The following is a 12,798-nucleotide window of genomic DNA, read 5'->3' on the forward strand; positions in this document are numbered from 1 at the left end:
TTTGTTGCATCCAAAGATATGAAGTCAGATAAGGTCATCATCATGTGAGATGCAGGACATACACATATAAGAGCTAACTTCTCTCATAAGAACTTTTCTGTCTAATTACACAGAAATGAGGAAAGATTAAACATCCTGAACAGGGTCCCACAGTTAATCTGTGGCAGAGTGAGGAATCCATTACAGACCTACTCAATCCCTGCCCAGTGCTCTCCTCACTGGCCTATTTCTCCCTCTGTGTTTATGCTGTGTTAAACACAGTTAAATAAAGAATCACACAGAATCTGCTAACAGATTTTTGGCTACCTGAGATGTTGTAAAGCAATTAAAGATTATTCTATGCAACCTTATGTGGGAGTACCTAGACTCAGTCTTCCTTTTTTAAGCAGTCTCTGCAAGAGACTTGAATAAGGAGCAATCCTGATTGGCAGTTAGGTGTGATCTGTGTAGGTAGAAAAGAGTCTTGCCCAGTTTGGACCCCCAGAAAAGTACCTTCACCATTAGGAAATAGGACAATAATATGTTTTACTGAAGAGTTATTTATATTTAGAAAGTAGGCTCAGTCAACTGTCTACAAAATCTTTCCAGCTGCCTAAATATTGCTGGCTTTCAGAGTTCAAAGGAAGATCTAAAAACATCACCTAAGCAGAAAGAACAGCACAGTAACATACTGTCAACAGAAGCTGGATGAAAACATTGCATTTGCTACCCACTTTTAAGTTGCTTTAGAAGTGGTGCAAGGTAATGTGAGGAATAAAGCTAAACTGCCATGTGAAGACAAACAAAGGAAATTTAAATATAGCTGGAGTGATGATGACTCAGGTTACTACGAAAGGTGTCAGTGAGACAGATTTTTCTTTTCCTGCAGATTGTCTGTAAGATTTTGGTATGGAGGCTGCTAAGGACTTCTGAGCTTCCAAATTTATCCCTTAAGAAATCTGGAAAAGAGGGGAATTTGTGAAACTGCCTGTCTGGATTGAACCAATGTTAAGGTGAGCTACATCTGTATAATTTAGAGATTGTGGCTGCTTCTGTTTTTAGTGTTCCCATTAAATCTCATTGAAGGGAGAAAGGAAAAAATATCTTGAGATTTAATTCTAATATTGTCATCTCTACTTCAGTCCTTCATCTCCCTTCTTGGCCTGGATACATTAGCACACATGGTATGATCTGAGTAGAAATGCCACACTCATTGTACAGGGCACTTTTCAATATTTTTATTTAAAAAAACCCAATGAATTGCTTATTTAAGTGAAGAGCTAAAATTAACCTTAATGCTCTACATAGAAAAGAAAAACAGAAATTTAGCTCTCTAAAATGGATAATACTGCTTTTGACTCCACCACTTACAAGAATGCAGTGCCCAGAAATGAAACTGCCTCTCCCAGCCTGTAGTTCTGGGAAGGGCACAGATGTGTGCCGGTTGGTCTGTGCTGGCAAAGACAGCATAGTGCTGCTGCTGAGAGGAGCAGGAGGGAGGGCTGGGCTTCCCACCTGTGCTAGTCCTTCCAGTCCTTTCTGCACCACCATTAAAATAACACTGGGATACATGCGGCTTTACGCAGTCTTCATTGACCATGCACCACTCACACAGAAATGATTCAGGTTCTGATTGACAACAACTCTTCATCAGTAATATTTGGCCTCACAAGAATTTCTTTCGGTGACAAAAATGGCTTAGTCAACCCTTCTGTTTCCTTCTGCTCCTCCATTCCATCACCAAGGCCTGGCTGCTTGTCCTTCCCATCACTCCCTTAGCAGAGCCATTAGTTAGCCATTAGCCATCCTCAGTTGAACCATTTATTTGGCCACTCAGTGAACAAAGTCAGGGAACTGATCAGGGTTAAAAACCAAAACAACAAAACTTGCTGGCTTTTTTTTATTTTTACCCAGCTCAATTCCCCAGTTAGTTCACAGTGCAGCACACAAACTTAATATGAGAACATCTGTACTGGATCAGAGCACAGGTCCATTTGGTCTGGTGTCCTGCCCCCAGCAGCAGAGCAGACTTGCAGATGTTATCCGAGGAAGGATATAGGACAGGGCAAGCATGCAGGAATGCTTCCCAGGAATGCTCTCCCAGCCTCCTGTGACTTGTGACTCAGGGATATCTTGAGTCAAAGTTAATGCTTTTATATTTAATAATCCTTGGTGGATTTTTCTTTCATTTATGCTCCTTTTTTTTAAAAAAAAAAATAATGGAAATATCTGCAACCCTACCATGGTATGGGCCATAGCTATTCATTATGCAGTCAATGAAGTGCCTCTTTTTGTTTGCTTTAGAAGTAGTACCCACTAGTTTAATTTTATGTCCTTCGATTTTTATACGAGAAGAAGCAAAAAACAGCCATTCACTCTATTAACCTTTCTTGCTCCACTACCTATTTTACAGATCATTGTTGTATCTCTCTCATTCATCTCTTTCCCAGCCTCAAGAGGTCTTAAAATACACTTAAGGGAGCTGCTCCATCTCAAGGGGATAGCAGAAGCAGCAATGCAATGCAGGTATAGATGTGCATGGCCAGGAATCCTGGTTGCTTAAAATGAGGAAATAAATACTCATGAAATTAAGCCTTTAATTAATAAGAAATGTGCATCTGGATAGGCAATCTTGTCTGCTAAACTTGACTTAGACTTTTTATTCTACATCCTCCCTCCTGCTTCCTCTACCACTGCTTGCCAATGTCAACCAACGTCTTAGAGCATCTTTCCAGTTCTGTAAGTAAATAAAGAAATCAGATGAATAATTCAATACATTTCCTTTCTTTCTCCCATTGCTCAGTCCTCAACTGTCTTCTCTTTTCCTTCTTATATCTGAATGCATTTTCTCTTCCCTCCTTGGTCAACTGCAAATAATTTTTGAAGATTCTGTTACAGCTGGTGGAAATGTTCACTAAAATTCAGTGTTCAGTATTTCTTTTTGCTACTCTAAATATAAAATATTTTTTACTTTCCTTTAGCTTGTTTTTAATAGATCTCCCAGTACTTCTTGTTTTCCATTTGTTTATATTTCTTAAAGGCCTAAGAACTACTCTTTACTATCTAACTAATTTGCCCTTTGTCACACTTTCCTTCTGCTTACAATAGGATTTAGCTTGAAGTCTCTTGCCAGACAAGCTTTTTAGAAATATTTTCCCATCTCAAGCAGTCCCAATCAAAATTATGCAACTCATTACATACTGTCTTAAATACATCTCCTCTAATTTTGAGATACTTGTGTTTTCTCCAGTCCTTCCCCAGTCAAACTCCAAAATCCATGAAAAAGCCAACACTTTTTGTTCTCCTGCCTGAATTATGCTCACTTGTGCATGGACTGAGCTGCAGTCCCACGTGTCTTCAGCCCCATCCATTGCACAGAAGACAGAGCTCAGCCCTGCATGGAGGAGCAGGATGAACTCTTGTATTTGTCTTGGTGCATGGCTCTGTAGCAACGTTCTTCACAGAGCAACCTCAGAGGACATGGTGTGCTTTCTTTTTAAGCTGAGTCATTTCCAAAGATCCAAACCATCCAAAACACTGGCAGAATTCAGGGGTTCAGAGACTGTCTCATTTTAGACTTCTCACTAAGCTGGTGCTTACCTGAGCCTGGGAGACAGCAAGCACTGGGTTATGTGTTAGGAGCAAGCACAGTCATACAAGATACTACAGCTTCCCTGTGCACTTGTGAGGCAGGGAAAGCAATGCTGCCACCCAGGGAAAATGCTTCCAGTGCAGCTTTTCTGGGTGTGCAGCATCACCAAAAGGGTTAGGACTGACATGGATTGATGTGAAATGCATCTACTCCTTCCTGAGTAACAGGTGTTTCTTAAAATGACCTTTCATGAACTCTTTAAGGCATTCTTGCCTTAGTCTGCAAGTGGGAGAAAGGAGGATAAAAATGTGTCTAAACAATTCTCTAAATAAGTTGACTTCTATTTTATGCCATTATGTCAGATCTAAGCAGTACATGGACCACTGATGGATTTCAGTACAGAAATAATTTTAAGCTTCACGCAGCCATCTCTGTTTTTAACAGAGCAAACCAGAGAGTAGAGGAATACACAGATGGAAGTTTTCAATGCAGAAAAATAAAAAGCTTTTTGCCTTAATATTTTTTGAAAAACATTCCCCTTTTTTTGTAAGTTCGATTCTGAAATGTTCTGTGGAAATAATCACACGTTGTTGTGGAAATTAAGGTTTTATCACTGTGCACTGGGACAGAGAGCGTGTAGACTGAGCAGGCAGCTTTACCTCTCTCAGCTTTGAAGGGACTGTAGCTTGACTGTGAAACGTTTTCTTTTGCAGGATTGCTTTTTTCATTTTACTTGGAGTATGCATAGGGATCAAGTCATACTGCCAGTATAAGCTGTGGGACACTGTGACACCAGATCAGGGCCATAGGAGCCCTGAACCAGCTCTCACTGAAAGGGAAGCTTCAGTGGCATCTTGCCCCATCCCCTTTTCCCCTCACCTTGCCTGACAGTTCCCATCTTCTTTCTTCATTTATTGTGAAAAGAGGGAATGGTGCTTTGTTTCTGCATGGAAACAGGAGGATCTAAATACATTTTTGCACACATGAATACTTCAAGTAGTTGGGACTCTTAGTCAAATACGTCCTGTCTTGTTTCCTCTGATGGTCTATGAAAACTTCACACAGACACTTAAGTGACTCCCCAATCCCTTTGTTGCCCTTAACTTCCATGAAATGGTCTTTACTGTGGCAGACAAAATACTTACACTATTTCTTTCTGCAGACTCAGTTGCTGCCTTTCTGTCTGGTCTATCCCCAGGACCCCACAGCCTGCATGGCAGCGCTGCCTTCTGTCTCCCTTACCTTGAGCACAGTGAACTGAGCTTTAAAAGTGGGCAATTCAAATTAGCAGTCGTATAAAATGGGCTCCTTTTAGCTCCTTTAAAAGCTGTTTAGCTCTTGTCTCAGATCTTCTCTTGCTTTTCTTTCACATTGCCTTTAGAAGAAAGACTGACAGAGAAGATTAACTTGCTTCTGTCTGCATTGGATAGAAGCAGATTAACACAGCTGGATCCAACCCTGGGGAGCCCAGCCTGGAAATGTATGTTAGCACAACCCGGGCAATAAGCAAGAGTCATTTGTGTTGATCTTTTTCAGGATGATGAGTTTGTGATTAACTCCTTTGTGCAGAGGCTGGACTGTGTAGGACGCTAATACGCGGCAGGATGCTGATAGAAAAGCTCCTGAGGCATCAGCCCTCCTCCTTGCCCTGCACAGCCCTTCAGCCGCTCCAACCAGTTTGTGCTGGGCCTTTAGCAGGGACTTCTGTTTCCCCTCTGTCTCCTTTGAGATTTTTTTTGTTTCCACCTATAACACCACAAAAAATAGTGAGCAGTGAAGTTCTTTGGGGCCCAGAGCAGGGAATGGGGTGGCTGGGGAAGAAAGGAGAGCTCTCATGCAGGAAAGGTTTAGTACAACCCTCTCAGCTGAGACTAAGGGGTAGGTAAAATCCAGAGTGGTGGATGTGCAAATCCAAGTTGCATGTGATTAGTTCAACTCCACAACAAACGCAAAAGAAATGTTACTGAGTCACTGGCAGACAGTCTTCCTGCTTGATCATTTGTCTTTAGGGCTGGAGATTTGGGGTTTCAGCACGGGTTTATTAATCTAAAATGACTGTGAGTAAATTATGAAAAAGAGATAAAAATACATCTACTTTGTCAGGGAGCTATAATGTGCAAGAGAAATCCAGGACACCTCAGATTTAGCAAACTGTCTTTAGCAAGCATATAGCAACTTTTTATATTCTAATAAAGAAAAATATAGTAGATCTAGGTTTACGGTTAGACTTCATGATCTTAAAGGTCTTTTCCAACCCTAAATAATTTTATGTTTCTATGATTCTATGATCCTGCAGTAAGCACATTTTCCCCTCCAAGGCGCTGACTGGAGGAACTGCAGCAAAGGGCAGGAGATGGCATTGGTTGCATCAGGTCCACGTGTGGGGCGTGTGGTCCCTACTCACGTTCCTGCCCAGGACTGACCCTCCGGTCTTTCTGTGCCCCGACTCTGCTGATAGCTGACTTGAGATAACATTATTTGTCAACCTCAGAGAAGCGTGGTGAGGAGAAAAGCATAAGCCCTCAAGAGGGCTCAGCACAGCAATGCCGAGAGCAGTAAGTTTCCTTCCTGGTTAAAATGGGGGGTCAAGAGCAAGTCTTTGCTAGTAAAGTATATCCACTGGATGAGCTGGAAGCAAGAGAGACATAACATCAATATAGATATTCTGGGGTTCACAGCTGAATTCCAACTAACATGTTATTAAGGTATTTTTTTACTGTTGGGCTTCTTTTTTTTTCTTTTGACATGGCATTAATCCAGGAGATTTTTACACATAACAATTTTGAAATCTCACACACCCCTAGGCTGTGTGAAATATTTCTACACAGTATAATTCTTTGGAGACAGTAAATCAGACCATCTGAGATGCATACCTATAAATTTTAATGAATACATAATATCCCTGTCACTTCTACATCCCTTGTCCAATGACACTTTTTCCAGCCCATCTCATTCTATATCAAGGTAAATGAATGAAACAAAACACGGCTGACGTGGCAGTAAACAAGTGAGAAGGAAAGATTTTACCCTGAACTGGGGAAAAACATCATTCATTTTGCAGGTTTAGTGCCAACAGCACTACTTTGCAGCTCCACTTATCTGATATTTTAGGGATTACATTCAGATAAGCAAGGATAATTGAAGCAATTTTCAACATCTTTACCAGACAAGCCAAAAGCATGACCTTATTTTAGATAATAGGCAAATGAGATTCAAATTAGCTTTTTTTTTTTTTTTTTTTTTTTGTAATAGTGAGCATGATTAACAGCAAATTAACAGAAGAAGTGGTAGGTCTTTCAGCACTTCAAGTCTCCAGATGGTGTCTAGTGCCTGACTGGTGGTGGACATCTTTTAGCTAAACACAGATTTAGGGGCTTCATACAATTGCTTTGGAGCTCTATGGTTTGTGTAATGTTTTTCAAGTAAGGTGATCCTAGAACTTAAGTGTAACTGTACATTTATGATTTTTACTTTTATTTTTTGAACTTTGGCTGGCTGGAATATGTTCTGCTTGGTATCATCAGCATGAACTAAATCCCCATAAAACTGCTGAGGTTGATTTCATCAGACCGCCTATAGGGGAATGGGAGAATCAATGGGATTCAACTGCCTGAGCCTCAGATGCCCCTGGGTGAACTGCTGGCCCCAACAGCTGCTCCAGGACAGCCGAATGCCCTGTAGCTGCTGTTGTATCTTCCAGTTCTGCACAATAGGACATTTCATATGACTCTAGACATCTACACTCTGGCAACTAAATCAAGCCTTCAGAGTCTAAAAGGTGATCAGAAAAGCTTATGTCTTCCTGACCCAAAATACAAGCAGGAATACATCAGTGGTGTTTCTCACTTGCAAGTAACAGAGGTTTATTTCTGCTCCACACAGGAGCTATAAAGAAGTGACTCCAGCACTGCTCAAGTGTTTGGCTGTTGTCATAATAATCATGCATAGGAAATAAGCTAGGGTATGAGTTTTAAACCTAGCGCTGGCAAACCATCAACTCACATCACTAGTTTGATTTTGCACCATTTGGCTATAGCTCACACACAGAGCAGTTAGGGCTTTTCCCATTAAGACCATAATGTCACAAAGAGAGCTGCTAGGACATAGGAAAGATCGTGGGGTTTGCTGTAAGGATAAGCCTTAGGAAAATGAGCAATCCACAAAGAAGAAACTATTTATATTTGCTTTACACATTCCCACACATGAAGAAAACAAGGTCTTTCAGTTGACTCCTCTTAGACTAGTGCATCAGTTTATTATTTTCAGTGTGAAGCGGGGCACAATAGTTCATAAAATATGCTAATGAATATACATATATTCATTTATGTACATAATATACATATATTCATTTAGAAGTATTTCAATGAATACTTGTAAAGAAGTACAAAAGTTTGTTTGCAAGCTTTTGTCCTTAACAGGTTAGTTTATTTTTCTGTGGCTGGAGAAATAACCTATTACTTGCTCACATCTCTCTTTTCTCATTTTAAATCAAACCTCCAGCATTTTACTGGCACCATTTGAAAACGTTATTGTTTTGGTGGAAATGTCACATACCTAATGGTTCTATGGGGAGAAGCAATACACGGCTTTAGTTGAAAAAAAAAATGCAAGCAATAAAATTATGAAGGAATAAATGAGAACTTCCAGACCAAAGGAATGCAATGTTGGGCATATAGTGTCAGAATTGCTTGTGTGGGTAGGATAGCTTGCCTGTTTATTTCTAGACAGTTCACAAATCTGTTCCCACGCCTGGAGGCTGCAAAGCCAGCTCAGCACAGGAGAGGCAGTGGGTGTGCAGCTCAGCCTACTGTAAATGGGAAAAGGGGCAAAGGAGGAGGATCTCCTCAACAGGCAAGGAAAAAAAAAAAACAATTAAACCATAGTTATCCCTGGTGGCAGTCAGGAGATTTGTGCCGCTGTTTATAAATCCAAGAAGATCTGTTCCCAAGCTGCAATTCGAAGACTCCTTTGCCAGGGCTTTGTGGCTTCATCTTCCCTTTTATATAGATGTTCAAGCCAGTGGGTGGGAGATGGGCGACAGAGGGCTTGGAGGCATCCCTGCCTTGCCATGTGGCTATAACCAGCAAACACGAGACCTGCATGTCACACCATCTGTCCCACAAAAGGAGAGCTGGGGAATTACTTCGAGGAAAAGGCTGAGGTGAACAGAAGTAAAACATTTTAGGTCATGTAGAGTGAAATCAGCAGAGCCTGAAATGTGCAGGGAGTTAAGTGTGAGAGAGGGGTGCCTCTAGTCCTCACTGCAATGCCTGGGGCCTGATTTTCAGCTCTTATACATTGCATCATTACCCAGAATGACAGTCTGTCTAACTTTCCTTTTAGATCCAGATTCACATCTGTCTCTTGGTGTAAACAAGAAGTAGTCTGGGAGTTACTCCTTATTTAATTTGGTATGGCTGACATGAGAATCTGGTCCTTAAAACTCCTCATTGCTAGGAGTTTGAAGTAAAAAAAGTGTATCTCACAGCTTTTAAATGTCAGCCAGCTGTGGTAGCCTTTTCATTTCTGTTCATTTCTGTTTATCAACACCTTTCCCACCTCTTCCTGCTGTATTGAACTGGAGAAGCCAAAACTTGTCCTTCTGGACTCATCCCAACTACAGACCTCATTTAAATTTTCTCCAGTCTAGCCACAGCTGAAGTTGTTTCAGAAAAATAGCACAGGCCAGTGCTCTCAATCCGTAAGACTCTCCAGATTTTCTTTCTCTGAAATTTCAAGATGATTCCCCGATTTACCTAAATTAACCTACCCTATAGATTTCCCAAAATAGAACATCTCAAATACTCTTTGGCACAGGTTTCCAAATAGAAATCAATCTGTAAACCAGCAATGCCTGAGACAAAGGTATTTTTCATGGCTAACGTACAGTAAGACTCTCACAGAAAGCTAAATTTGCTCATTTCTGAGACCCTCTTTGATTAACTGTGTTTATTTAGAAGCCTTTATTTACTGAGAAGCTTTGAGACCTTGTTTAATTTATAGATCTTACATAGAACAATAGCAGCAGCTCGGGCTGTGAAATGCCACTTTGTTGCTTTTTGCTGCTGCTGCCCAGAGTGTGAATGCTCATGATGGTGTCTATTTGGCTTGAACATGTCAGATGCAGACCAGACAGGATGCTGAAGAAAGAAACTGGTGTCCTTCATTTCCAAGGCCTGGCTCATTATGTATTCGGTGATGAATTTGCTCTGTTTATAATTTCTGCAGCTACCGCTTACAGCCATACCTGACATGAACTTGAGGAGCTGTAAGTGGAGCTCAAACAATCTTCCAGAGAGTTGATTTTTCAAGAATGTTGCACAGAAAACTCGAATTATGCATATGCAGTAAATGGCATGAGTACAAACAGCAACCTGCTTGTTAAGCTCTTTTACACACTGGAGCCAGTCAGACCAGCTAAAATGTCAGGCTAAGACTGCCACGAAGGAGGATCAGGGTCAGACGTGAGTATTGATCTCTGCCTGAGGTAGCACATTACCCCACCACAGGACCGTGCAGCCATTACAATGCGTAATGGTGCACAAATGCTGCACTGCCTACAGCACGGACACATGCAATTACTGCTGCAAGGACAGCTTGTCTAAAAGCCTCGACAGACCCATGATACGAGCAGACAGAAGCCCAGATATTTAGAGATAAAACTGAAAACATTTTTGGCAGCAATTAGGTACTTCATCACCTGCATTTCTGAAAATATCTCTCTTGGGAATGGGTCACTGACTCACCTGCCTTCCTAACTGCTCACTTGAAGATCACTAAAGCAAGACCACCTTGACCTCAGAGAGGCAGCACATTGCTGAGGGCTCAAGATGATGCTGTGGCTATAAACCAGCTAGGATGCTGACTCTGAACACAGCAGGGTCCTGGCTCTGGACACTGCTATGATGGCTGGCCCATCATAGAGAGCAATGAGGCTCTTCAGAGATAACAGCGATAAAGCACAACTCATTGATAGTCACGATACAAGAATCAAGAATAGAGAGAGACCTAAAATACACATCAGAGAATTAACATGGTGAAAGCCAGGAAAAAACAGGCTGCTCAGTAGCAAGATTGCTATAGCATGAGAAAACATTTATGTTCAGCTAGGCCGACTTTGCCCTCCTGGGTTTTGCCAAATGCCAGAAGCAGCAGCCTGTGTGCTGCTTTCAGGCAACCACCGTTCTCTGGTGCAGCCCCACTGCAAGACAACTGCCACCTTCCTTGCAAAGGTGTTTGGGCAGAGGTTACTCTCTGCCCCAACGTCTCCCCGCTACCTGTCATAGCCACAGGAAGCATGTGTGCTTTGCAAACCCTGAGGGAACATAGCAAGAATTGCTTAGGAAATGTTGGCGGCTTCTCTTTCATTCCTCATAACTTCATCAACTGGCATACTATGGTTAAACCCTTAGGTCAGGACAAGCTGTACCCCTCACCTTTGAACTCCTGTGATCTTAAGGTTGTGGGCCCAGATTCACCCCCCACTGTGAATTCAAATAGCCTTACTTTCCTTACCTCATGACCATGCTTCTTGCATAGGGTTGCTGCAAGGAGAACCAAGCTCTATCTGCACCTTCCCTGTCCCCAGTCTATACTTGCTACCAGAGAGAGGTAGGAAGACTTTGAATCATGAGTGTGGGTCTCCAGCCCAAAGTTCCCTCTTGCAGAGGAGTTCCTGGCTGCTTTATGAGATCAGGTTCTGCAGGATGAAAAGGCCAGATGACCTGAATGAATAATCCTGTTCCCCATTTCAGCTGCCTTTCTGCACTTAAACCCCTCTCACCTGTCCTGCAGGGCTTGACTAGGCCAACCTTCAAAAGAATTACTACTGCTACTAAGGAAAAAGCATTTCAGGGAGTCCCACAAGCAGAAAATACAGGAGGGGATGGTCAAGGCTTAAACTGCAGCCAGACCTTGCCTGAGGATTTCCTCAGTATCCAGGTGGAGCTGCAAAGCAGGTATAGATTCCACATATATCCAGACAGTAGCAGCTCTTCCTCAGGTAGTCTCTGGTTTCTGACACTATGGAGCTCAGCTGAGTTCAGCTGTGCTTTTCTCCCTCAGATATTTACTGCCTGTTTTAAACACAACCCTGTATAAATTTTATTTCCTTCCCTGGAACCTCATGAAGGAAGTGTTTTGCTTTAGACTGGCGGGGAGAAAATCCTGCTGTGTGGTGCCAACTGGGAAGCTTGGGTCTGCTTTTGACATGGTGGCCAAATACAGTTTATGTTGTGTATGACTTTTTAAAGGGTTTTCCAAATGGACACCTTCAGTAAAGTAAATAAAACAGGTTTGAGTCTGGGAACTAAGGATTTGCTCCATTTTTGCTATGATATAGCTGAAATTTGAGACGGCATTCATTATTAGAGCTGCCAGTCAGAGAGGGACCTGGGGGGGTTGATTGATAGCCGGCTGAACAGGAGCCAGCAGTGTGCCCAGGGGGCCAAGAAGGCCAATGGCATCCTGGCTTGTGTCAGCAATAGCGTGGCCAGCAGGGACAGGGAAGGGATCTGACCCCTGTACTCGGCACTGGTGAGGCCGCCCCTCGATTCCTGTGTTCAGTTTTGGGCCCCTCACTACAAAAAGGACATTGAATGACTCGAGCGTGTCCAGAGAAGGGCAACGGAGCTGGTGCAGGGTCTGGAGCACAGGTCGTACGGGGAGCAGCTGAGGGAACTGGGGGGGTTTAGTCTGGAGAAGAGGAGGCTGAGGGGAGACCTCATCGCCCTCTACAGCTGCCTGAAAGGAGGGTGCAGAGAGCTGGGGATGAGTCTCTTTAACCAAGTAATAAGTGATAGGACAAGAGGTAATGGCCTCAAGTTGCGCCAGGGAAGGTTTAGACTCCTGGATATTAGGAAGCATTTCTTCCCAGAAGGGGTTGTTGGGCGTTGGAATGGGCTGTCCAGGGAGGTGGTGGAGTCCCCATCCCTGGAGGTGTTTAAGAGTCGGGTTGACATAGCGCTGAGGGATATGGTGTAGTTGGGAACTGTCAGTGTGAGGTTTATGGCTGGACTGGATGATCTTCAAGGTCTTTTCCAACCTAGACAATTTTGTGATTCTGTGATTTCTGCAGACATTTAATACAGTACATATTTAATTTGACTTAAACTGTTTAGCATGAAAATGGTATTTTTGTGTTGCTAGCTATCATTCTGTAAAATTATTTTTTACTCAGTGTTCCTGACCTGCTGTCTGAATTGATCTACTCTCATACACACAATTTG

General features: G+C 42.4%; 1 pseudogene; it reads left to right on the forward strand.

Annotated features, from left to right (window-relative positions):
- The first annotated feature begins 6,828 nt into the window (after window positions 1-6,828).
- On the forward strand, window positions 6,829-12,553 carry LOC141958284 (uncharacterized; annotated as a pseudogene).
- Window positions 12,554-12,798: the final 245 nt, after the last annotated feature.

Source organism: Athene noctua, chromosome 2, assembly GCF_965140245.1.
Source record: "Athene noctua chromosome 2, bAthNoc1.hap1.1, whole genome shotgun sequence".
In the NCBI taxonomy this organism is placed as follows: domain Eukaryota; kingdom Metazoa; phylum Chordata; class Aves; order Strigiformes; family Strigidae; genus Athene; species Athene noctua.